Source organism: Tenrec ecaudatus, chromosome 12 (genome assembly GCF_050624435.1).
Source record: "Tenrec ecaudatus isolate mTenEca1 chromosome 12, mTenEca1.hap1, whole genome shotgun sequence".
Taxonomy (NCBI): domain Eukaryota; kingdom Metazoa; phylum Chordata; class Mammalia; order Afrosoricida; family Tenrecidae; genus Tenrec; species Tenrec ecaudatus.
This window is the reverse complement of record NC_134541.1, coordinates 118350813-118377007: the sequence shown is the minus strand read 5'-3', so window position 1 is coordinate 118377007 and position 26195 is coordinate 118350813.

Below are 26195 nucleotides of genomic sequence, written 5' to 3'. Positions count from 1 at the left end.
AAATCAAGGACTGAAACCTTCTGAATGGATTACAGCTCACTATAAAGAAAACCAAAATCCTCACCGATAAGCTCCCAGTAAACAGAGAAAATGTAGCAGTGGTCAAAAGATTTAGTCTTTCTTGGATCCACAATCAGTGTCTGCGGGAGCAGCAGTCGTAAAAAGGTGAAATGATGTATTGCTTCAGGTCAATCTGCCGCACAAGACCATTTTAGACCATTGAAAAGCAAGTACGTTGCTTGGAAGATTCAGGTGCGCCTGACCCAAACCATGGTATTTTCAATTACCTCATATGCATGTGACAGTTGGTGGTTGAACAAGGAAGACTGAAGAAGAATTGATGCATTTGAGTTATGGTGCTGGCAAAGAATATTGGAAGGACCATGGCCTGCCAAAGGAGCAAACAAATCTGTCTTGGAAGAAGTACAGCCAGGATGCTCCTTAGAGGAAAGGATAGTGAGACGTCACCTCCTATACTTTGGACATGTCGTCAGGAAAAAGCAGTCCCTAGAGAAGGACATGATGCTTGGGAAAGCAGAGAGACAGTGAAAAAGAGGAAGACCTTTGACAACATGGATTTAACAGTGGCTGCATCGATGGGCTCAAACAGAAGAACAAATGTGAGGATGGAGCAGGACTGGGCAGTGTTTGGTTCTATTTACACCTGGGGTTGCTAGGAGTCAGAACTGACTCAAGAGAACCTAACAACAACGTGTACAACAGCACTAAACAATGTCAGGCCCTGCACTGCTTTCACAGTGGTTCGTATGTTTGAGCCTATTGTTGTAACTACTGGGTTAGTACATCTTGTTAAGTGTTGTGGTAGTTACATAATCTGATGTCAACTTGACACTATTAAGAGTGAAGGGGTGGATTTTAGCCTGTCAGTCAGGTCGCAGCTTGATGACCTCATTTGGAGGTATTAAGCAGATAAGTAGCTAGCTGGAGGAGGGACACACACTCTCCTTGTGAGACCTTCCTGCTGACCAGCCACATGGAGCTACACTGATAGAGCCAGAGTCCTGGAACTGGAGGAGCCACGTGGAGACCTATGCCAGTGCTGAGATGCTTCCACCACCACTGGATCCACAAGATTTTCCATCCACTGGCCCATGATCTTCCTGCATTTGGTTTCATTTCCTGTGTTGCATGAGTCTGAAGAGGAATTTATAGATTGTTATCTGACACATGGGCTAATATCAGACTTACGAACTTGATCTGGACTAGACTGGAATGTTTTCTCAATACACAATTGCTCTTTATATAAAGCTCTTTATTATACCCATAAGAGTGTCTCTAGATTTGTTTCTCTAGTCACCCAGACTAATATCACGTGTCCTTCTTTTTATCAATGACCTTCTGCTTTACCAAGCATGGTGTCCTTCTCCTGTGACTCCTCCCTCCTGACATGTCCAAAGTATGTGATACATGATCTCCCTATCTGCACTTCTAAGAAGTATTCTGGATATACATTTTATTCTAGGGCAGGTTTGTTCTTGCTTCTATAAGTCCACTGTATAGTCAATCTTCTTCACCAACACCATAATTCAGTCATCCATGAAGCTTCAACCTTTCTTATTGGATGTCCAGTTTTTGCATGCATATGAGATGATATATTTTCAGCTGTAGAACTTTATATATCTTTGAGTCAACAGAGTTTCACTTCACAGTCTAGAGTGTATTCTTCTCAACTGAATTCCAACATACAGAAACCATGAACTAAATGCTGGGTTTCCCCTGCAGTCACATAAATAAAAAATCAATACAAATTATTTTCCAAAATGTTCCTTCCTTGTATGTGCAATTGGGATCTGAGTTACAGTCAAAGCTGCTTATCGAATGTCCACAAGGCAGGCCTGGCCTCCACCCACCCAAAGGGGAGCTAAGGTCTTCATAGTTCTCCCAGTCCAGATCCTGGGATCTTCCCGTCACCAGGTGACAACCGTAAGGGATGAGTGTGGCATTCAGGTAAAGTATTTGTGAGAGGAGATAATGCCTTTCTGTTTCAGGACAACATGCCAGTCTGCGGCCCCTAGGGTACGCTGCTCCATATAGAGACTGTGGATTTCCCACTGGGGAAGGAGAGGCACTGTCAGAGTCCCCATCCTTACCCTCATCCTCTTCCCTGTCAGCCACACCAAGAAATGCCAAGAAATCCAAATCGTGTAACAGCATCTGGAAGGGTGAACCAGGTGTTCAGTACCTGTGGACAAGCACAAGTGTGGACACATGAACCAGTAGTCAAGAAGGACTGGAATCTGGCGTGCGTCCATTCTTCTAGCGTACAATTACATACTGGCTGCAGGTCACATGACTCTTCCCTTAATAGTTCAGCCTCTCCAAATAGTGAAGTAATTGGAAGTATCTGGACTCAGAATAGATCTTGATTTCAAGCTACGCATACCCACAAGGTATGCCACCTGAAAGCACAACGAGGAATCCACAACTACCTGATAACGTTGTGCCCAGGGAAATGAGCTCATCACCAAAAGACAGACATTGCATGAGATCACTAGTATAAAAAGTCTCCAAAGGGTTTGTGCACTGACAGGAACACTCTGTGGCGCTTAGCGGAGCGGGAGGAGGAGAGCGAGTAAGTGCAGGCCTGAGGGTAGACACCTGTTAACCTGCGTGACGAGGAAGGGGACGCACAGGTGTCCTCACCTTTAACATGGGAACTGTAATTCTCTGTGTGGGAAAGATGGTGTGCAGCAACGCATACAAAGTGTGAAACACAGTGGCTATCACACAGTGATAGCAAGCTCCTCTTATCTTCAAGTCTCGGCCCAGACAAGTGTCAACTTGTCACCTTGACAAACAAGACCCAAGCGGGTGCCCCTAGTTCGTCTCTCTTAGAGCATCGTACTGGTACTAGGGTCAATAGAGGTCCCCTGCTGCTAATCAATACTGGAAATGTGTGACATGGTTTGAGATCTGATTGGTTTAAGACTTGGTTTGCAGGAAGAAACAAAAAATATATAACAGCCACTCCCTCCCACCCCCGGCAGTCAAACAGCCTTTAAAACTTAAAAAATGCTCGAATGCAGCAAATTTGGATGAACAAAACGATCTGGGCAAGCAGAGCCTTCTAGAAAAGGAATGGAGCCTAACAGCTTGAGGGAGGGGCCAGATGGCTCCTCAGTCCGATCCCTGAAGCCCCCCATGCATCATAACAAAACTGGGGACCAGTTCTTTAACTGGCCACAGAGTTGAGGATATGGAAGATGCTTGCTTCTCACTGAAGCACTGAAGCAGATTTGGAAGGTTTTAACCCCGCTGCTTTCTTCTGTCGAGAGCTTGCCCAAATAAACTTAGAACTCTAGGATCGGCCTGCTCTCTGTATTTGGCTAAACCCAATGTCAGGCATCCGGGACCTTACCAGCCAGCATCAGGAGCAGACTAAGACAGACTGGGGAGAAAGGCTTGGTGATTGACTTCCAAAAATTAGCCAAAGCTGCTAAAGCGGAGCAGTATAGTGGCTAGCTGTCCTCTGGCATGGCAGCGGATGGTGTTTTGTTCAGTGGTGTATCCTGCTGCCATGGCTCAGAGCTGACTTGGCCGAAACTGAAAATAAAGAAGGCCCTGCTGCCCATACCCTTCCTTCAGAGACCCCTTCGCTGTAGTCAAATATCTACATTCACCTTTTTTCCCCTTCAGTTTAATATCTGTCTCCCATTTCACCCTGTGAGGCCCCTGTTACCGCTTTCAGGTTATACTCCGAGCCTAAGCCAGTGCTTGGCATCCAGTAGATGCTTAGCACACGTTTGAACACACAGAACAAATGGCCCCGGTAGAAGGACAATTACTATTAGTGTTAGCCAGCCCCTGTTAGTCAGTGCCAGACCACAAGGGATCTTGCCAAACTGTCGTGAAACACAACTACAAATATGCAACAGGCTTTGAGAAGATATGGAGGCCCTTGTCTATTGACCCTTGGAGTTAGGATGTCACCCCACATTTATCCACTGTTGTCATTTGTTTCAGGGAAATAGGGATAAGTTTTCTTTTCGCTTATGTACTTTAGTGAATTTTTCTCTCACACTGCTCTAGCAATCCATGCTCACATGATCCTCTCCCTTCAAAGAAATTAATGTCAATAATTAAGGAGCCCCAGCAGAATGGTGTAGAGATTATGAGTTGGGCTGCTAACCAAAAGGTCAGCAGTTTGAAACCACCAACTGCTCCAAAGGGAAAAGATGGAACTTTCTACTTCCTTAAAGAGTTACAGTCTCAGGAGATCAGGGCACTAAGCCACCCAAGGGGAGGGTGTTGTTTATATCTCCACAGGAGAGGAGAGAGAGGGACCAGACTTCAACCCTGTACGCCAAGACATGAATGTAACATACCAACATAAAGCAGGAAACCAATAGAGAGGTCTGCGGGGCTGGCCCCCAATTCCAACTATGTAGACACCCAGAAGAATTCACTGCAGAGGACAGTACTGAAGTTACAGCTCAGGGAGAGGGGTATGTTTGATCAGAATGTGCAGAGCAAACAAATATGAAGGAGAGAAAGTGGAACACATCCTGGCTCACCAACCCCAAGGACGATATTCTTGCTCAGAGCAGCCAGTGCACAAAGAGGAACATAAGGCCGGCCCCACCATGAGACATGACATCCCTCACTGACCCATTGTGCTATGGGGGACAACACTGAAGACACAGTGCTGGAATTGTTCCCTATCTGGCCCACCACACCGGGGTGAAACACTAGATAGTTGAACAAGAGGAAAGTAAAAGGAAATAGAGGAAAGAACTAAGAAGCAAAAGGAATTTATAGAGGTCTAAATACAGGCATGTACATGTGTAAATGTATTTTATATAATGATAGGGAAATAGATGCATGTACATATATTTATAGATTTAGTATTAAGGTAGCAGAAAGACATTGGGTCTCAACTCAAGTACTCCCTTAATGTAAGAACACTTTGTTCTAATAATCTGGCATTCTGTGATGCTCACCTTCCCAACATGATCGCTGAAGACAAAATGGGTGCATAGAAAATGTGGTGAAGAAAGCTGATGGTGCCCGGCTATCAAAAGATTAGCATCTGGGGTCTTAAAGGCTTGAAGATAAACAAGCGGCCATCTAGCTGAGAAGCAACAAAGCCCACATGGAAGAAGCACACTAACCTCTGTGATCACGAGATGTCAATGGGATCAGGTATCAGGCATCAAAGAACAAAAAAATCATATCATTGTGAATGAGGGGGAGTGTAGAGTGGAGACCCAAAGCCCATCTGGACATCCTCTTACAGAAAGGTCACGAGGAGGAAATGAGCCAGTCAGGGTGCAGGATAGCGCCAATGAAACACACAACTTCCTCTAGTTCTTTAATGCTTCCTCCCCCCACTCTCATGATCCCAATTCTACCTTTCAAATCTGGCTAGACCAGAGCATGTATACAGGTACAGCTAAGAGGTGGGAATGTAGGACAGATAAACCCCTCAGGACCAATAAGAGTAGAGATACCAGGAAGGGAAGGACAAAGTGGAGGGAGAAAAGGGGAACCAATCACAGTGATCTGTATGTAGCCCCCCTCCCTGGGCAACAGACAACAGAAAAGTGGGTGAAAGGATCCATAGGTCGGTATAAGACATGAAAAAATAATAATTAATAAATTATCAAGGGTTCATGAGGGAGGGCAGCTAGGGGAGGTATGGGGGAAAATGAGGAGCTGATACCACGGGCTCAAGTAGAATGAAAATAATTATGGCAAAAATTGTATAAATGTGCTTGACTCGATGGATTTATGTGATTGTGATGGGTTGTATGAGCCCCCAGTAAAATGATTTTTTTTTTTAAAAAGAGAGAGTTACAGTCTCAGAACCCCACAAGAACAGTTCGACCCTGTCCTATAGCATCTCCAGGATCCGTAATCCAGTGGATGCCAGCATGTTTGGTTTTTGAGTTTTCATCAACAATTCATCTTGGTGACACAGTAGATAAGCATTCGTCTGCTAGTCAAAAGATGGGTGGTTTGACCTTCCCAGCCGCTCTGGGAAAGGAAGACAAGGCAGTCTACTGCTTGAAGATCGCAGTCTTACAAACCCAGGGAGCCAGTTCTACTCTGTCCTATGCGGTCGCTCCGAGTAAGAATCAACTAGATGGCAATGAGTTTGCGGTTTGGTTTTGTTTTCCCTTTGTGTGCATGTTTGTTTGTTGCTTGTTAGGTATGCTGCAACTAACCAAAAGATTGGCAGTTCAAACCAGCCAGTCACGCCATGAGGGAAAATATGTGGCAGTGTGCTTCTGCAAAGACTTATAGCCTGGAAAACCCTACAGGTCTCTGAGTGGAATCAACTCTACTGCAATGGGTTGGATTTTGCTGTGTTGGTTGTTAGGTATGTATCTTTCTAAGCATTTCCTGGTACCAAAAAAAATTACATAAATAGTTTTCCTTCTAGTTGTTTTCAAAAATGGATCAGACTATTTAAGCTTCCTCTTTTTACTTACTAGCTCATAGACATTCTCTATTTATCTGTGTTTTTATTAGCTTCATAAAACTCCCAAATATGAAAATAATATAATTTATTCAATAGTGGCCTATTTTGGGATATTCAGACTGTGTCCTTTTTTTTTTTTCCTTGCAAATCCCAGTACTGTTGTGTGAACATTTTCCTAGTGAACTGGTGTTTGTATTTGTTGGCCACAAACAGAATGTCTGGGTCAGAGTATTATTTTTAATTTCAGTAGCTACTGCCAGATGTGGTTTTTTGTTTGTTTGTATGACTGGCATAATTTGTATGCCAGCAAAGTGTCCAAGCCCTTGTTTCCTCACACAGTCACAAACCATGGATTATGAATCACTCCCATTTTGGCCAACCTGCTGAGTTCCTAAAGTGATCTTATTTTTATCTGCATTTTCCTTCCCCCTTAAGAACAAGCATGATTTAATTTGCTTCTTGGCTATTTGCATATCCTCTTCTAAAAACTGCCTACTCCTATACTTTGCCTATTCCTTTATTGGATTTTTTTAAGCTGTTCAATTTTTAGAAGTTCTTTGTAGATTAGCGAAATTAGCCTTGATCAAACTCCCTTCCCCACCCCGCCCACTCCCCACCACCCAGGCCCATGCCGTACTTTCCCTGAAACTAGAACAATGTAAGCCTGCAGATGCTGGGGCCATCTTTGCCACCAGGTGAAAAGAATCTGCTGAAGCGAAAAATCATACGGAGGAAACAGGTCACAGTACAAAGAGAAAGAGCTAGTGACCTTGTCTGGGTCTCTAGATGCAAGTATACTTGAAGCAGAAAGGGTTTAGGCATTGGATTTCCAACGAAGGGAACCAATAACATTCCTGTTTGGTCTGTACTTGCTTTCTGTCATTTGGAAGTAAAATAGTCCTGATTGTAGTGAGCTTGCACATCCTGGGACCAAAAGAATTTGAAATTCTGAATTTGGGGTCCTAGTCATATTTGCATTTTGCCCTTGTCATTGCCCTGACTGCTCCCACCAGCTTCCTGTTGTGGGGCGACATTGAGAGGTGTTTTTGTACAATAGCACACCAAGCCCAAAGGAAGACTTCACAAGCCATACCTATTTCATTGGGAGGCCTGGTGGCAGTAGTGGTTGCTCTTTGGATTGTGAATCACAAGGTCGGCAGCTGGAAACCACCAGCTGCACTGCAGGAGAAAGATGGGGCTTTCTACTCCTGCCAGTAGTTACAGTCTCAGAAACTCACAGGGGCAGTTCTAGGGTTGCTCTGAGTCAGCGTCGACTCAATGACAGTGAGTGATACCTATTATGTTAGCCACCAAAAGGACCCTTGGGGTAGAGTGGATTACACAACAGACTGCTAACTATAAGGTCGGTAGTTTGAACCCACCAGCCACTCTGAAGAAAAAAATGAGTCTTTCTCCTCCCTTCAGGACTTATGGGCGGCGAGCCCCACAGGGGAAGTTCTAGCCTGTCCTAAGTGATGGTTGTGGGTCCAATTGATCGGATGGCAATGAGTTTGGTTTGGGTTTATGAATCACATGGCTTATCCACTGGGCATTCGCTGGTTTCAATCTAAAAAAAAAAAGGCTCAAGACAGAAAAGATGTAGAATTTCCAATTATAAACCACAAGTTATTCTGGCACCTGCTGAGCGTGTATGATAAAGGAGTCCTTGATTCCACAGGTAGGGCCAGTGGTCCACACAGGCTGGACCGCCAAGAGTTGACTCTCCCCAAATGGGTGATGACTTTAAGGCTGATTTTCTACCTTTCTTAAAGTATACCTTATGGAATTGTTAGATAATTCTATAAGGGAAAGGAGGAAGTAAATAAGATCATATAGCATAAGGCTTTGCCTACCCTGGAAATTCTTTAACAAGGTTGCCTGATGTAGGACTTGATGGGAAAGCAAGGTATTGAAATGCTCAGCGTCTAAGTGAGGATGGCACAGCCCCAGGCAGCATTTCCTTCTGTTATCCATTCGGTCACCACCGACTCGACAGTATCTAACAACTGCTGCAACGAGAGTGTCAGTAAATGCGAACAGGCTATCACAATCTCACAAGTCAGGTCACTTAGGTATACTATAGAGGCACCCCCACCCCCATCAACAGAAATAGGAAGCACTAACTTTTGTTGAGAACCTTTTGGGCCCTGGACACTGCATGAAACGTTCTTCATGATTTTTTGCATTTGACCACCCATGTGACAACCCAATGAAGCAAAACTCTGAGGCAATCAAGTCCTACAAAGGCTCTATCATAGGGTAGGTTTTGCTGTAGTAACAAAAGCCCCAACATCTCGGTGGTTTAATACAACAAACATTTGCTTCCGGCTCGTGCTGCAGGTCTAGTGCTGGCTGGCAGCAGGGGTCTTTGATCATTTTAAGTTGATGGGGCACCTGTGCTTGCTGAGGCAAGAGGAAGGACACATGGCAAACTCCACCCTGACTTCGAAGGCTTCCACCTTCACCTATTATGCATCTCCTTGACCAGTGCCCATACCTAACCTCAAGGTCAGCTGGGAGTTGCAAAGACAGTTCAATTTTGTGCCCAGAAAGGGGAGAACTTGAAATATTTTGTGAATTGCATTGAAAACTACCACAGAACACAAGTTGGTCTGGCTTCTTCGAGAGACAGATCCACTTCATTAACTGTGGAGATCGCTCACTCTCGCTCTCCAGCGGCTCCAAGCTGAAACTGGCAAATGGAAAATCTCCTCACTTCAAATAGTGATGAAAATCAAAGATACCTGAAAATAATTAGTCCGGTGGACAAATGGACCATGGTAACCTTGAGACCAGAATAAGTAGAAGGTGCTTGGCTGCCGTGGTCTAAAAGGGATAGTGCTAGACTGTGCTGAGTGAGAATAAGGTGGAACAAAACTCGGGGCTCAATTTTTCAGCCAAACAATCGGTTTATAGGAAGAACAATACCACTAGTGAGGTATGCATTCCTTAAAAACAACAACACCACCATTTGAGATCAAAGGGCAACAAGATATCTATTTGGGTTGTTTCCACGCTGGGATTAATAGGAAGAGTGTGGCAATGAACACTGATGTACAAGGATCTATTTGCATTCTTGTTTCAGTTGTTTGGGCTATACAAGGCCGTGCCGCCACCACCACCACCCCACCACCCCCAAAAAAACAAACAACAACAACGAATTGCACTGGGTGGAGCAGAGCTTCTATAATACACATTGTTCCTGCTAGACAAGCATCGAGCAACTCGCTCTGAGTTAGTGCACCCAGTGGCATTGCCTGGGGAGGTTCTCTTGTCACAGTGAATTTTTTCATAAAAACAGTTTTGTTCAAACCTCATGTTTTTGTGATGGTGGCAATTTAAGCACAGCGTGCAGCTGTACCTGCTCAGGAAAAATGCCGCAGAAACTATTGTGATGTTGAACACAGCTTACAAGGACAATGCTACGGGGGAAATGTTGACTGATGACAAGCCTCATTCTGGACGTTCATCAAGTTTCCGAAGGAACAGAAATGTTGATTTGCAGTGCATTTTGGAGTTCGTTCCACCAGGTCTGATGTTTAATCAAATGTTCTAGTTAGAGGTTCTGAAAAGATTGTGTAACAGTATGCAACCAAAAAAGGCCTGATTTGTGGCAGATGGGGAACTGGTTCTGCCACCATGACAATGATGCTGCTTACGCAGCCATCTCAGCATGCCAGTTTTGGGCAAAAACCCAGCATTCCTCTCTTGTCCCATGCACCTTTCTCGCTTGACCTCACTTTGTGCAACTTCCTTTTTGTTTCCAAGAATTATGAGGGACTTGGAAGGACAGCGATTTGATGACATAGAAGAGGTGAAGAAAAAAACGAGGAAGGGGCTGTCAGTCGTCCAAACATGAGTTTGACAAATGTTTACAAGAATGGAATCGCAGATTTGACAAATATATTAAGTGTAATGGAGAGTACTTAGAAGGTGATAAGATTATTGAAAAATAAAAAAATAAAAATACATGGCTTTGAAAAAAAATTCCATTTTTGGCAGGAGGTGGGTAAATACCTTCGAGTACAGCCAGGAATGAAATTACTTAGTCATGCAGTAATTCTATATTTATATGTTCTACTATGTTACTATGTTTGCATGTTACTACTGCCAAATGTTTTCCACAGCAGCTGCACTATTTCTCCATCCCACCAGCAATGGACCCATCTTCTGGTTTCTCCAAGTCTTGGCCAGCACTTAACTGTTTTCAACAGATGAGCTCATCAGCAGAATGTGGTGTATGCACACAATGGAATATTATTCAGCCACAAAGAGAAATGGAGTCCGTATCCTTGCTACAACACAGAAGAACCTTGAAACCATTGTGCTGAGAGAAGTAATTCAGTAACAAAAGAACAAATGTTTGTATGGCCCCACTTGTGTGAAATTCCTAGAGGGGCAAATGGAGAGCCAAAGGTTATTCGTGGTTCTCAGGGAGGGGAAAGGAGATAGTGTCCCTTTAAAGACACTGAGTTGCTCTTAAGGGTAAGAGAAACACTCCGGAGCAGATACTGGTCATGCTTGTACAGCGTGATGATTAACTAATGCCACTCAGTGGGACAGGTAAACAGGTGTTTAAATGGTCCAGTGGAGGTGTGAGGGCTACTTGAGACTATTGCCCTGACCTACCTTCAAAGCTTGAACGGAAACTTTGCCCAGAGGCTCGAACAAACAAGTCAAACCCACTGCCATCAAGGTAATTCAGAGATTGTCAATCTTTACAGAAGCAGGCAACCTCATCTTTCTCCTGTGGAGCAGCTACTGGTTTTGAACTACTGACCTTGAAGTTAGTAGACCCAGTGACTCTCCCAGAAGGACACTAAGGCTCCTGAGCCCCAGAGATCATCTTGTAGCTAAATAGCCAATTGGCTCAAATAAGGAATATCACCCACAAGTATTGTGCTCTTTCAAAGCTCACCCGTGGGAGACCATGGCTTTAAAACAGATAAAAATGTAAGGGGATGAGAAAGCTACATTAACAGTAACAACAGTCAGAGCAGAAATAATGAGGATGTTCACACATTGTGAAGAATGTAACCAATGTTACTGAACAACTTGGGGGAAAATAACTTGAATGGAAATCTAAACTGTGGTGTAAGCCTTCACTGAAAATAAAATGTTATTTTTAAATGTTTAAAAAGCAAATATTTTGTTGTATTTATTTTACCACAATAAAAAGGTACGTCAAGAAACATAGGGACAACCGTTAGAATAAGAGTGCCCTGGGGGAGGGGGGGTGAGGCAGAGTGAGGGGAGGGAGGGGTGCAGGGGAGCTGATATCAAGGAGTTCCAAAGGAAGAAATGTTTTGAAACTGATCGTGGTAGCCATTGTGCAGCACTGCTTGATGGGACTGAATTATGGAATGGTATGATATCTGGATTAGCTCTGAATAAAATGGTTTGAAGGAAAAAAGAAACATTTTTGTGACAGTGAAACCCTCAAATCTTTTTTCAGGGTGCCCACATGGATTTGAGTATGGTAAATCCCTTCTATCCATGAGGCAGGGATGTGACTGACCTGGCTTTCAGACAGGGAGCATTGCAAAGTCGTTGATGGTAGATGCCGTTAGGTTAAAATGTAATACCTTATCATTCAACCTCCCTTTTGACCCATTCTAAAGTTGCTTCCGTTTTTAATATTTTCTTGTTTTGTCTAGCCATTGTTGTTGGGCTTTGTCTGTTTGTTTGTTCACTTGCTTCCTGTGTGTGTTTTGTAAGATTTTTTGTATATAAAATCCAGAATAGGTTTATCTATAGAGGCGGTAAGTGGATTGACAACTGCCTAAGGGCATAGTAGGGAAGGGAAGGGGTCAATGAGGGACTAAGAACAACAAGAAAGGGAAGAAAATGTTCTAAATTATTTGTGTGATGATTGCACAAATCTTCTGAATATGGTTGAACCATTAAATTGTATGATAGGTAAAGTATATGCCAATAAAACCACTTTTTAAAAAGCAGCATTTTTGAAAATGTCTATTTGTAACAAAATGTTTCCTGACAGAGTCTGTCCTATAGAAAGATGAGGTAAAAAGTATTGATACCGTAATTATGTGGTTTATTCATCCACCTGATTTCTCACACACGTCTCTGCAATAAGTAGGTGGCTTCAGGCAAGTTCTCTCACCAACACACTTGCCCAACTCTCATTTGGGTGCCTTCAAAAAAGAGGGGGGGCATAATCAAAACAATGGCTTCCCAAGGAATCTCCTGGGCCAGTTAAATTCAGAGCAGAGAGGTCAGCACGGAAGGATATAGTGACTGTTTTTCTGTGCATTCCTGGATGGGTCATCCTGATAGCTCTTCCTTACGGACACCGACATATATGGGAACTTGTGACAAGGATGTTTAAGAACATGGGCAACTGTGTTGTTGAGAAAAGGGTCAGGAAAGTTACATCAAGATTTCTCCCCCATCATGATAATGCACCTGTTCAATCTTCAACAGTGGCAGGGGTTATGCATTTGGAATTTCATTGGGAAACTGTATCCCACCCACATCACAGTTCTGATCTTGCCCTTCAGACTTAATTTTTCCCCCAAACTCAGAGACCATTAACAGGAGCACAGTGGGAGTTGCTGAAGGCTGCTGAAGCTGTCATTTGGTGTATGTTGAAGAAGGGAAGACAGAATTCCTCAGGGAAGAGTTAGAGACATGGGAATACCACCTTCAGACATGGATCGACCTAGATGGAGGCTGTGCTAAGAAACAGTAGCTTCTCCTTTTGAAATGTCTGCTTAACCAAGGTTTCAATTCTCTTGTGGCAATATCTTTTGACTTGTCCTTGTATCCATGTGGTCACCAAACAAAACTATCATTGTCTAATCAATTCAAACTAATTGTAGTAGTCCTGGTTGATTAGTGAAGCAAATCCAGAGACACTCATATGTGTATAAGAAAGAGCAATTGAATATTGAGAAAACATCCCAGTCCAGTAAGTCTGATAGTAGCCCATATGCCCGATACCAATCTATAAAGTCCTCTTCAGACTCATACAACACATGTAATGACTGAATGCAGGAGGATCACAGGCTAGTAGGTGGAAAGTCTTGTGGATCCAGTGGCAGTAGAAGCAGCTCAGCGCTGGCAGGAGTCCCCTGTGGCTCCTTCAGCTCCAGGGCTCCAGTGTAGCTCCATGTGTCTTCTCAAAAGGAATATCTCACAGGGAGTGAGCATGTGTCCTGGCTGCAGTGAGCTATTTATCTCCTTAGTACCTGCGACCTGATTGACAGGCCAGATTCCACCCCGTCACTCTTAAGTCTCAGATTGACAATGGATTATGTAACTACCACAATGAGCTATATGTTACACAGGAGAACTGCTCTGCGGGGTTTTTGTGGCACAATCTTTACAGAAGCAAATTCCCAGGCCTTGTTCCCTGTGCTTCCGCTGGGTAGGTTTGAATCACCAACCTTTAGATTAGGAGTCAAGCACAAACTATTTCTTTCACATGTTGTTGCTGTCGATGTTGATGATGATGATGATGATGTTAGGTGCCATTGAGTTGGTTCTGACCCAAAGCGACCCTATGGATAACAGAAGGAAACACAGCCTGGTCCTGCACTAGCACTACACCTAGGGACCTCCTTAGATGACTACACGTCCACATGTTTTCCAAAAATGTGAAAACAGAAAATGTAGATTTGTAGAACCCCCTCCAAACCTCTGCTTTTTTCATAGTTTGAACTACCTATCCTCTTTATTCCTATCCCATTTTCTGTTTATAACACCTTTTAATAGAAATTCTCATCTTTTCAATTTTGAAAAAATGGAACTTTCAGCTTCCTGGGCAGAAAATTCTCTAAAGTGCACATTTTTTTGTGGGGGGGGGGTAGTTTTTTGTTTTGTTTTTTGTTTTTTCTTATTCCAAAGGAAGGCTTAGAAACCTTCATTCTGTATTCAGGAATAAATGAGAAATGCTGTTATTTATAATTGATTCCCTCTAATTCAAAGTAAATGTAGATTAATCCTAATTGATAACACATAAAATTTAATTAAACCTTAATAAAGAACCTGGGAAAGAGTTCTCAATAGATGATATCAGAGGTAATGTTGGATGCTGCACTGCAGGACTTGAGATAAAGCACAATTCGTGGAAGTATTTCCAGGACTTTGTGCAAAACCAGACACAGGTCATTATCTCAAACACGACATTCATTAAAATAGTGGATGAATCTGGGAGATGGTGTTCTCTATACGATGGCTCACTAATAAGAAGTCTGGTCCACAGAGCTCCAAGTGACCAGGAGCATGGATAGACCTAGATGAAGGTCAGGGCCCTCCCCAAAGCCATCCTGAGTCACTGCCGGGAGCTGCCATCACAGCCCAAACTCCAACCATCTGAGCATCTCGATGCAGAAATCCAATAAGCAATGCTTCACGTGCATTACCCTTCTGATCCATGTTCCCAGCTCAGTTACATTTTCATTTTAAGTATGCATGAATATTATCTCACATGTTCACTAGTGATTAGGAACTGATCTTCCACCACCAATCACTCCCACCATCTGATCCCTAACAGTGCAAATAGGGAATCCCAACAGATAAAGAGGACCGGTCCTGGGGAGCAGAACTCCTTCCTTAAACAGGCGGTGGCAGACATTGAAACTGCTGGCAGAGCATATCAAAGAGAGCAAATCCGAATGCCTACAAAGGCCCAAACCCCAGTGCATCAAGTGGATTCCGACTCATGGAGATAACGTGTGTTGTTGAGTGGAATGACTTCACAGCATTTTCTTGGCTCTAATTTTCATGTAAACGAAGCACCAGGCCTTTCTTCCTTGGCACTCTGCTGGGTGGATTTGACCTGCCCACCTCTCAACTAGTAGCCAATTGAAAACCAACTGCTACACTCAGGGACCACCTACAGGGGCCAGGAAGGTAATGAAAGTAGGGCAAATGAGATGGGTTGGAATTATGGCAAACTGGATAGTGCCCGCCGAGTCTAAAAGAGGCAGGTCTTTCATCAACCATGAGGGAATGCAAATCTAGTATCACCAGATAATTTTATTTTTCGATAGAATTTTTTAAAGAAGTTGCAATCTGAAAATAAAACCATGTTTCACATTGGCATCCAATTCTTTGAAAGGCTTTTCCCCCTTTTTTATTGGTTATTTTTGTTGAAGATATACAAAGCAGAATGTATACCGACAGTTTATTATGTATAATTCCATGATGTTTATCACATTATTGGAGTTATACAACTATTCTTACTCTCCTTTTCTGAGTTGTTCCTCCCCCATGAACATATCAATTCACTTGTGTTAATAAATTTAGGTTTCCCATTCAACAATTGGTTGGACTTTGTGCAAGTGCAGATAGAGGTCATTATCTCAAGCATGACATCAAACAGTGGATAAATCTAGGAGATGCGGTTCTCCATTCAGCTGCCCACTAAGAATTTTGGTCCACAGGATTCCCAGTGAGGAGGCTGCTCGGGGCCCCACCATGGTTTTCACAAGGAAATAAAAGTCCTATATTGTTTTCACAAGGAAATAAAAGTCCTGTATTGCTTTAGGAAGTTGACCATTGAAAGAATCAACTTGTTGTGGTCAATTTGGTCCCCTGTAACTATGGTAATTAGTTCTTCAGGGAGCACACAGCTCAAAGCAGACATTCTTTATGAGTCAGACTAAACTACTGCTTGACTGTAAAAAATTTTCCTACCCCCAAAACCGAGTCTCTACCTGCCATCGAACTGAAACCAAAATATTCCAACATAGAGTTTGGGGAAGAAGATAGACCGTTTATTTGCTTCCTTGATAAACAAAGGAGAAGGGATTTGGTGTCTGCAACTGTCTCCTTGAACAAAGGAAAGGAAAATAAAACAAAATTCACTGCCATCAAGCCAATTCCAAAGAACAGGATTTTTACACATTGGGAAAAGGAAAGAAAAGGAGTCTGGGCAAGAACTGCCTCTTGTCTCTCCATCACAGGGCCTTGGCGAACAAAGGTGATGGCAGGTGGAGCACTGAAAACCGTGCCTCATGGTTGGGAATAGTCACGAGCAAAGCTTAGGGATTTGGGACCTCAGAACAGAGGTTGTCTATTATCTGGTTCATGCTTTTCAAACTCTGTACAGACCAATCTTCGCGCATGGCAGGCGTTGGGACTGGCCGGCTGTGAACGTGCTATGGTGACTGTTATAGGGGAGTACTGTATGGCAGGCTTAGTTCTCAAGCACCTTGAGTCAAGGGGCTACTCCCCCCAGGACTTGTCTTCAGAGAGGATACCGTTTCTGGGTGACAACGTGGGCCCCCTGCTCTAAATCAGTGCGAACAGACTGCGAATTTGGTGCTCTCTGCTGTTCTTGCTGCCAATGCTTTGGGATTCACTTAGTCTGCGGTTCCTGCAGGAATTTTATGAGAGGGACTCTGTTTGCTCAGAGCTGAGTGCTCATTGGAACACATAAGCATATTTTCCAGGAACTAGAATTTTTAGTCCTAATTTGCTGCAAGTCACCTGAGTGCTCAACTTAGAGGGTGAATCTCTCTTGCCAGGAGAGGTACTGGACACGCCGGCATATACAAGAAATCATTAGAGAAACACTTTTCCTAATCCACAATTTTGACAGGTGTAGTTAAGATGTAATACCTTCGCATTTGGTCTCCCTTTAAACCAGTTTTAAAGTTGTTTCCTTTTTTTTTTTTTAATTGAAGGGGAAATACACCTGTGTGAAGCCTCTGGTGTGAATCCCATCCGAGCACAGAGCGGGGTTGTGAATAGGCTTGCTATCAGGCAGTGTGCATTGGAAAGCAAACTACTGCAGGTGCAGGTAGATTAAAATTAGGCTAACACTGCCTTGTCATTTGGTCTCCTTTCTGACCCAATTTAAATTTGTTCTAGTGTTTAGTGTTTGCTGCTTTGTTTTCTACTGTTTTACTTTTCTCTGTTTTACTTTGCTGTTGTTGTTCATTTTGCTGTGGGGTCTAGGGTCTGCTTTTCTGTACATGAAATCCAGAATAGATAAAGCTATAGAGACAGTAACGAGATTGACGGCTTCCTGGAGCTATGGCAGGGGAGGCTGAGGGGACGTGGGGACTAACAACAATGAGCACAGAGAGAAGAAAATGTCCTAAAGTTGATTGTACGGATGATCGAACAACTTGTCTTTATGTGATTGCACTATTGAATTGAATGACATATGCATCGTATGCTGATAAAGCTATTTTAAGAAATAATAAAATTGTTCTGTCTTTAATATTCTGCTTACCTTTTGATTGAGGTGTTTCTATGTTTTGTTTAGTCATTGTTGTTGGTTTTTACTTTTTTGTTTGTTTATATTCTTCCTGTTTGTGTTTTGTGTGATTTTCGGTATATGAAATCCAGAAGGGGTTGCTCTCTAGAGACTGTGCCTGAATTGATAATCACCTAGGAGGATGGCAGGGGAAGACGGGGGAAATGAGGAGCTAACACAATGAGCGCCGGAAGAAAATGTTCCGAAATGGATTGTGTGATGATTGCACAAATTGTCTTACTATGATCAGATGATTAAATTGCATCGTATGTGAGGTATATGATAATCAACCTACTTTAAAAAGGAACTGAAGGAATGTTCAACTCATTAATTGTCTACAAATGTCCACAAAGATGGGTTTTTTAGGGCTTATGGGGGACTCAACTGTATTCAGAACTGAATTGGTGACTCCACTGTCCAAAGTAAAGTTCATTAATCATTCCTCCACTTTAAAAAATGTACACATATTTATTTATTCATTTATTTATATGTTAAAATTAATTAATTTTATTTATTCATTGGACAAAACCATGAAAGAGGAGATCAAGAAGGAAGTACCCTTCACGGTAGCTAAGAACAAACTGAAATACCTAGGAATATATATATTTTTTAATGAAACACCTATACAAGGAAAACTACAAGACCCTACTACAGGAAACCAAAAGCAACCTCCACAAACGGAAGAACATCCCCTGCTCATGGACTGGAAGGTTTAACATAGTAAGGATGACAATCTTACCTAAAGCACTTTACAAGTTCAATGCTATACCAATTCAAATACCATCAACCTTCTTCAAAGAATTGGAAAAACTGATCACCAACTTTATATGGAGAGGGAAGAAACCCAGAATTAGCAGAGAACTCCTCAAGAAGAAGGGCAAAGTTGGAGGACTCGCCTTACCCGATTTTAATGCCTATTACACAGCTACAGTGGTCAAAACAGCATGGTACTGGCACAACGATAGACACTCAGACCAGTGGAAAAGAATAAAAAGCCCAGGAATAAAATCATCAGCATATAAACAACTGATTTTTGACAAGGGTCCATAAACCATCAAGTGGGAAGGGGATGCCCTTTTTAGCAAGTGCTGCTGGAAACAATGGATATCCACATGTAGAAAAATAAAACAAGACATTTACCTCACCCCATGCACAAGAATAAACTTAAGGTGGGTCACAGACTTAGAAGTCAAACCCCAAACCATCAGGACCATCAAGGAGGGAATTGGGACAAACCTCAGAGCACTGGCCCAGGGAATTCATAGGCTCACTGCAATAAGGGAGGGTACACACATAGGTGAACTGGAAATCGACAAATGGGATTTAATAAGAATAAAGCACCTGTGCACCTCGAAAGACTTCACCAAGAGGGTGACAAGACAACCCACAGATGGGGACAGGATTTTTAGTAATGACACATCAGACAAAGGGTTCATTACTAAAATCTATAACACCATCATGACCTGCAAAAAGAAGAAAACAGTTAACCCCCTAAGGAAGTAGGCAAAAGAACTTTCACTAGGGGGGAGACCCATATGGCCAATAAGCATATGAGAAAGCATTCCAGGTCATTAGCCATAGAGAAATGCAAATCAAAACAACATGAGACACCACCTAACACCCCTGAGGCTAGCCCAGATCAGCAAATCAGAGAGCAACAAGCGTTGGAGGGGCTGCAGTGAAGTAGGAACCCTCCTCCACTGCTGGTGGTCGTGTGGATTTGTACAGCCACTGTGGAAAGCAATCTGGAGATACTTAAAGAAACTGAAAATTGATCTACCTTATGACCCAGTCATCCCTCTACTGGGCATATACCCAGTGGAAGCAACAAATGAAACACGACCAGTTGTATGCGCTCCAATGTTTATTGTGGCACAATTCACAATCTCAAAGAGTTGGAAACAGCCTAAGTTTCCATCGATAGATGAGTGGATTAGTAACCTCTGGCACATACACACAATGGAGTACTATGCAGCACTGAAAAGCATGGACGATCACATGAAACATGTCGTTTCGTGGGAAGAGCTGAAAGAAATCATGTTAAGCGAGGTAAGCCAATCTCAAAAGGACAGGTATAACATGAGTCCCCAGAGGTGAGTACAGTCAGCACAGCAGGAATAGAAGAATAGACACTTATCTCGCAATAAACAGGTGGAAGCATAGATAGTTGGGGGGAGGGCTGATCACACCCAGGGAGGTACATGAGAGTTCAACATAAAGAAGGGGAAGGAGGGCAGGAGGAGGGAGAATCAGGGTGGAGAGAAACTGAGTTGATGACATGGAGGGAACAGGACACTAATCCACCCAGGGGGAGAGTATTGTTTGTGTCCCCACAGAACTGGAATGTGCACACAGACCCCAACATGACATGCCAAACCAGGAGGGCAACGTAACGCGTGGAGAAATCCACAAAAAGACTGGACCATACACCCAGCCCCAGCCAGAATCAGCCCAACCCCACCATGGAAGGGAGTGCCACAGAAAATGAAGAGATCGTCTGGTGTGGGAAAGGAACTGACCTACCATACCCAGAAGGAAGCTGAAGCAAATGAAGGGGCAGGAAGGGAGTGGAGCCTACCAGGGCCCACCAAGCTCAGAGGACAATAACCTGGCTCAGAGCAGCCAATGCACAGAGAAGACCATATGGCCGGCCCCACCGCGAAATGTGACTGACCATGGCCTTACACGGGACAGCACCAGAGACCAGTGTGGGATATGTGACCGAGCTGATTCCACCATATTGAGGCAAAACACTGGGGGCGTGCAATGGAGTGGCAGGGGAAGCCTAGCAAGGAGGTCCCAAGGGAATATCAAGGATGGACTTCGGGCCCAGGCATGGCACCCCATCAGACTTGTCCAGAAAACACTCCCAAAGGTCAACAAACAGACCTTGAACTATTAACAGGCTTTTCTTTCTTATTTATTTCTTTTTCTTTCTTCTTTTTTCTCTTCTTTTAGATTTTGTATGTCAGTGGCTTTTTTGTTTATTAGTTTGTCGGTGTTGCTGCCATCGTCACCATGCTCTTCTTATGTGCCACTTTGATGCCACTTTGGTGCTGTCAAGGCCAGCGACAATTTTATGTGCATATTATTATCTCTGCAGGTCCATCTAGATAAGATAGTCTGGGTAAACAATGTGGAGAAGAAAACAATGGAACCAACAGTCCCAAGGGGGACATGGGAGAGTGTGGGAGGTAGGGGAAGGGAGGAGGTGTTGGCCAACCCAGGGACAAGGGCACAACAAGTGGTTCAAAGCCAATGGCAGGGCAGGGATGGGAGGACTGGTAGGGAGTGACCAAGGACAGTGTAACCGAGAGAAATAACTGAAACCAGAATGGAGGCTGAACATGGTAGTGGGACAGGAGAAAAGCATACGGAAATGGAGGAAAGGAGTAGGAGGCAACGGGCATACATAGAGGCTTGGTATAGACATGAACATATGTAAATATATTTATGATTATGGGGGAAATCTATGCGCATATATTTATGGGTTTGATAGTGGGGTAGCAGGTAGACATTGGGCCTCCTCACATGCATTCCCTTAATACAAGAGCACTTTGCTCAACTAAATGGTCATTCCGTGATACCCACCTTCCTGACATTATTGCTGAAGACAAACGTGCATAAGCAAATGTGGTGAAGAAAGCTGATGGTGCCCGGCTATCAAAAGATATAGTGTCTGGGGTCTTAAAGGCTTGAAGGTAAACAAGTGGCCATCTAGCTCGGAAGCAACAAAGCCCACAGGGAAGAAGTACATAAGCCTGTGCGATCATGAGGTGTTGAAGGGATCAGGTAGCAGACACCAAAGTACAAAAGCCATCATTGTGTGAGCACCTTCCCCATAAAAATGCTGAAGATGAATGTGTGCATAAGTAAGTGTGGTGAAGAAGGCTGATGATGCCCAGTTTTCGAGAGATATAGTGTCTGGGGTCTTAAAGGCTTGAAAGTAAACAAGCGGCCATCTAGCCCAGAAGCAACAAACTCCACATGGAAGAAGCACACCAGCATGTGTGATCACGAAGGGTCGAGGGGACCAGGTATCAAGCACCAAATGGCGGGGTGAAAAAATCATATCATCGTGAATGAGGGGAGCGTGTGATGGGGACCCAATACCCATCTGTAGACAACTGGACATGCCTTGCAGAGGGGTTGAGGGGAGGAGATGAGTCACTCAGGTGCAGTGTAGCATTGATGAAACTCACAACTTTCCTCTAGTTCTTAAATGCTTCCTCCCCCCACTATCAAGATCCCAATTCTATCTTGCAAACCTGGTTAGACCAGAGGATGCACAGCGGTGCAGATGGGAACTGGAAACACAGGGAATCCAGGACAGATGAACCCCTCAAGACCAGTGGTGAGCGTGACGATATCGAGAGAGAAGAAGGAAGAGAGGGTAGAAAGGGGGAACTGATTACAAGGATCTATATATAACCTCCTCCCTGAGGAATGGGCAACTGAAAAGTGGTGAAGGGAGATTCCGGGCAGTGTAAGATATGATAAAATAATAATTTATAAATTATCAAGGGTTCATGAGGGAGGGGGAAACAGGGAGGGGTGCGGGGAAAAGAAAAATGAGGAGCTGACTCCAGGATCCCAAGCGGAAAGTGAGAGTTCTGAGAATGATGAGGGCAATGAATGTATAAGTGTGCTTTACAAATTGATGTATGTGTGGATTGTGATAAGAGTTGTATGAGCCCCAATAAAATGATTTTAAAAAGAAAAATAGATATATTAATTGGGAGTTAAAACATATCATTCCATAGGTCAGTCACATTAGGCAGTATTGTACAATTTCTCCCACAATCAGTTTCCAAACATTCTGTTCCTTCGTGGACTCCTTGACATCGTCTCCCTTTTGCGGCACCCTCCCCACCACTGCACCCTGAAACCCTTATTCTACTTGCTGTCCCTATACGTTCACCAAGCCTGGGTGTCATACACCAAAACCCAGAGAAACATATAACACAACGTCGAGAGGGTGACACCCAATGACGTGACACCTCTGAGATGAACCCTAATGTTAATGAACAAGAAACGAAACAAAGCAAAACAAAAATACAGAGACTGAGGAAAGCAGGAGGTTCCTGTGGGAGATGTGGGGCGGGGCCAACGTCCTTAAGCCCAGTCAGTCTGACTCACCTTGTGGTCTGAGCCTTCCTTGTACAGGTTAGAAAGTGTGGCTTCCTTTGTTCACTCACCTTTCCATGCTCCTTTTGCTTGCAGTGGATGCACTGGCCTTAGTGTAGGCCCTTGGGGCACTATCTCTGTGGGAACTCTGCTGGCTGCCACTCTGGGAGCTCCGGGTGGGGAGATCCCCGCCCCCGTGCAGCAGTTATCCAGGCTATTTTACTTTGTTCATTTTGACCTGCTCATTTTACTTAGCTTCCAGGCCCCGGTTGTTAAAAACTCTGAATGCTCTCTTCAGCCGCTTCCCAACTGTGGTAGATTCATAAGTTAGTGTCAACTTAAGGGTATTAAGAGTAAAGGGGTGGAGTCTAGCCTTTCAACCAGGTCACAGCCTGATGATGCCTCCTTGTGAGCCTGGACTTCTCATGAGGATTCTGGGAACGTCCTCCTCTCTCTGTCTTGGTCTTCCCGTTGACAACCACTTGGTGACTTGCTGAAATCCGCTTCACCTGCCTTTGCGGAGGCACACTCAGAGAGCTGGGGGAGCCACATGGAGACCCACACCTGTGCTGAGATGCTTCCTCTGGCATTGGATCCACAAGACTTTTCACCCACTGGCCTGTGATCTTCCTGCATTCGGCATCATTGCATGTACTGGGTGAGTCTGAAGAGTGATATATGGACTAGTATCGGACTTATGGGCTAATATTGGACTTGTGGACTTGACCTGGACTGGGCCGGGATGTTTTCTCCATACACAATTGCTCTTTGATGTTAAGCTCTCTCTCACACTCATATGAATGTCACTGGATTTGCTTCTCTAGTCAACCTGGCCGAACACACCAACTGACATTGTTAATCCCCCTTTTTAATTTTTGTAACTTTTTCCTGGTGTTGAGGTACTTCTTTGAAATGCAAAGAAGTCATGTTCCCTAACCAAGCATTATTTGGGCCTTCTGGATTAAAGTCAGTGTACTGATGATAACATCCTCTCATCCATTCATGGAATGTGGAAGGGGCTCCTTGTCCATTTGGATGACTTCTCTTAACTCTGTAGTCCAGCAATGAGGCGATCCAAGTTGGAGTCCTTCAAGCCCCATTTCTTGGTAGTAGTCTCACCTTGGGTTCAGTTAGGGAATTGCCTTTATCCCAGGATGGTGATGGTTTCACTTGGATGGCTTCATTTCGAGCCTGCTCTAGAACTATGTGCCTCTCCTCAGGAAGGTGTTCAAAAGGACTTCTATATCAGCCCACGCAGGGTGGAGAGTATTGAATATGAAGTAACTCAGTCATTCAATGTCTTATATTGATCCAACATGCAGCCGACATGCATTGACAGTGATTGGCAATTGGAATGCAAAAGTTGGAAACAAAAAGGAAGCAATGGTAGTTGGAAAATCTGGTTAGGGTGATAGAAACAGAGCTGGGGATTGCACGATAGAATGTTGCAAGAACAATGACTAGTTCGTGGTAAATATTCTTTTCCAACAACACAGAATGTGGCTATACACATGGAGTCCTCTAGATGGAATACACAGAAATCAAATAGACTACATCTGTGGGAAGAGGCAATGGGGGAAGTTCCATATCAGTGGCTAACACAAGGTCAGGGGCTGACTGTGGAACAGATCATCAATTACTCATCTGTAAGTTCAGATTGAAACTGAAGAAAAATAAAACAAGTCCATGAGAGCCAAAATATGACCTTGCGTCTATCCCACCTGAATTTCAAGAACATCTCAAGGATAGACTTGCTGCACTGAACACTAATAGCAGAAAACCTGATGAGCTGTGGGAGGACATCAAGACCATAATACATGAAGAAAGCAAAAGATAAATGTGTATGTCAGAAAATACATTAAAACTTGGTTTTAATCATAGAGTAGCTAAGAAAAAAGTAAGGCAATGAGCTAAACTGAAATTTCAAAGGGTAGCTAGAGAAGATAAAGCCAAATATCAAAGTGAAATGGGCAAAGACCTAGAGTTAGAAAACCAGAAAGGAAAAACATACTCAGCATTTCTTAAACTGAAAGAACGCAAGAGAAAATTCAAGCCTCGAGTTGAAATATTGAAAAGTAGTGAATGATGCAGGAAGCATCAAAAGACGATGGAAAGAATACACAGAGTCACTGCACCAAGAAGAACTAGTCGACATTTCAGGACATAGCATATGAGCAAGAACCAGTGGTACTGAAGGAAGAAGTTTAAATTGCACTGAATGCACTAGCAAAAAACAAGGCTCTAGGAATTGATGGCGTACCAATTGAAGTGTTTCAACAAGCTGATGAAGCATTCACTCATCTATGCCAGGAAATTTGGAAGATAGCTACTTGGCCAACTGCCTGGAAGAGATCTGTATTTGTACCCATTCTAAAGAAAGGTGATGTAACAGAAGGCCAAAATTACAGAACAATATCACTGAAATCGCATGGTCCTTCTAGGCCTTCCTTGCTTATCCAGTCCCCCCATAGGGACTTCCCTCAAAGGGAATTGCCCTGCCCTCCCCTAAACACCACCCCTTGTCAGGTAACGAGAGTTGAGATCAAGCCTTTAGAAGATGACACCTCGGCTCCTGGGTTTTCTCCTCTCCTCTCCTCTCTTTTCCTCTCCTCTCTTTTCCTCCTCTCTCGCTCCTTCTGCTGGAGTCTGGTCAAGGGGCAACCCCTCTTGGGCCTTGGACACTACATCCCACTATAGGAAGCACTATAGCTTTAAACCAGGCAGCACCACTTTCTTCATTTCCTGTCACCAGAGAGCCACTGGTAGGGGAGGGGATGTTTTAATACAGCAGCATGATGGTACAGATATCAGGAGTTTCACCCCACCTCTGGACCTTCCTGCACAAGTCTAATTGTAAAATAGTATTGTAATTCACAGACCCATTCTCTGGCTGCTGCTCGCCATCTCCAAATGGGTATTGTGGCCAGGCTGTAGTGCACAAAGAAATGATTGCTTGTTTTAACTCATAGGCTTATGGTTATACTTTTCCAATTACCAATTTCTCCCAAAGGAGGCTGGGTGGGCAGCAATAGAATCATTGCCCCCGCTCCCCATCTCGCTAGTAAACCTTTCCACCGGTTTAGCTTGAAATTTATGTAGGAAGGGGTCACAGACAACCGGTTTCTCCATGAGCAATGTAAATTTAAACTTCACTTTTTATTTAGACAAAAGCATTTCAGTCCTGTTTTCCCACACCTGTTTACAAAACCTCAGGACCCTCTCTGGAGCTACTGTAGCCCTTCCTTCAAGATAATTTTCTCCTTCTAATTGCTTAGAACTTTCAATTTCCCACACAGTACCCTAAGCTCAAGTGGGGCACAAAATCCAATTGTTGGAGTGAAGGGGCGAGGGAGGGGGGGAGGCGGGAAACTCCACCAAGCAAAAGCTTTG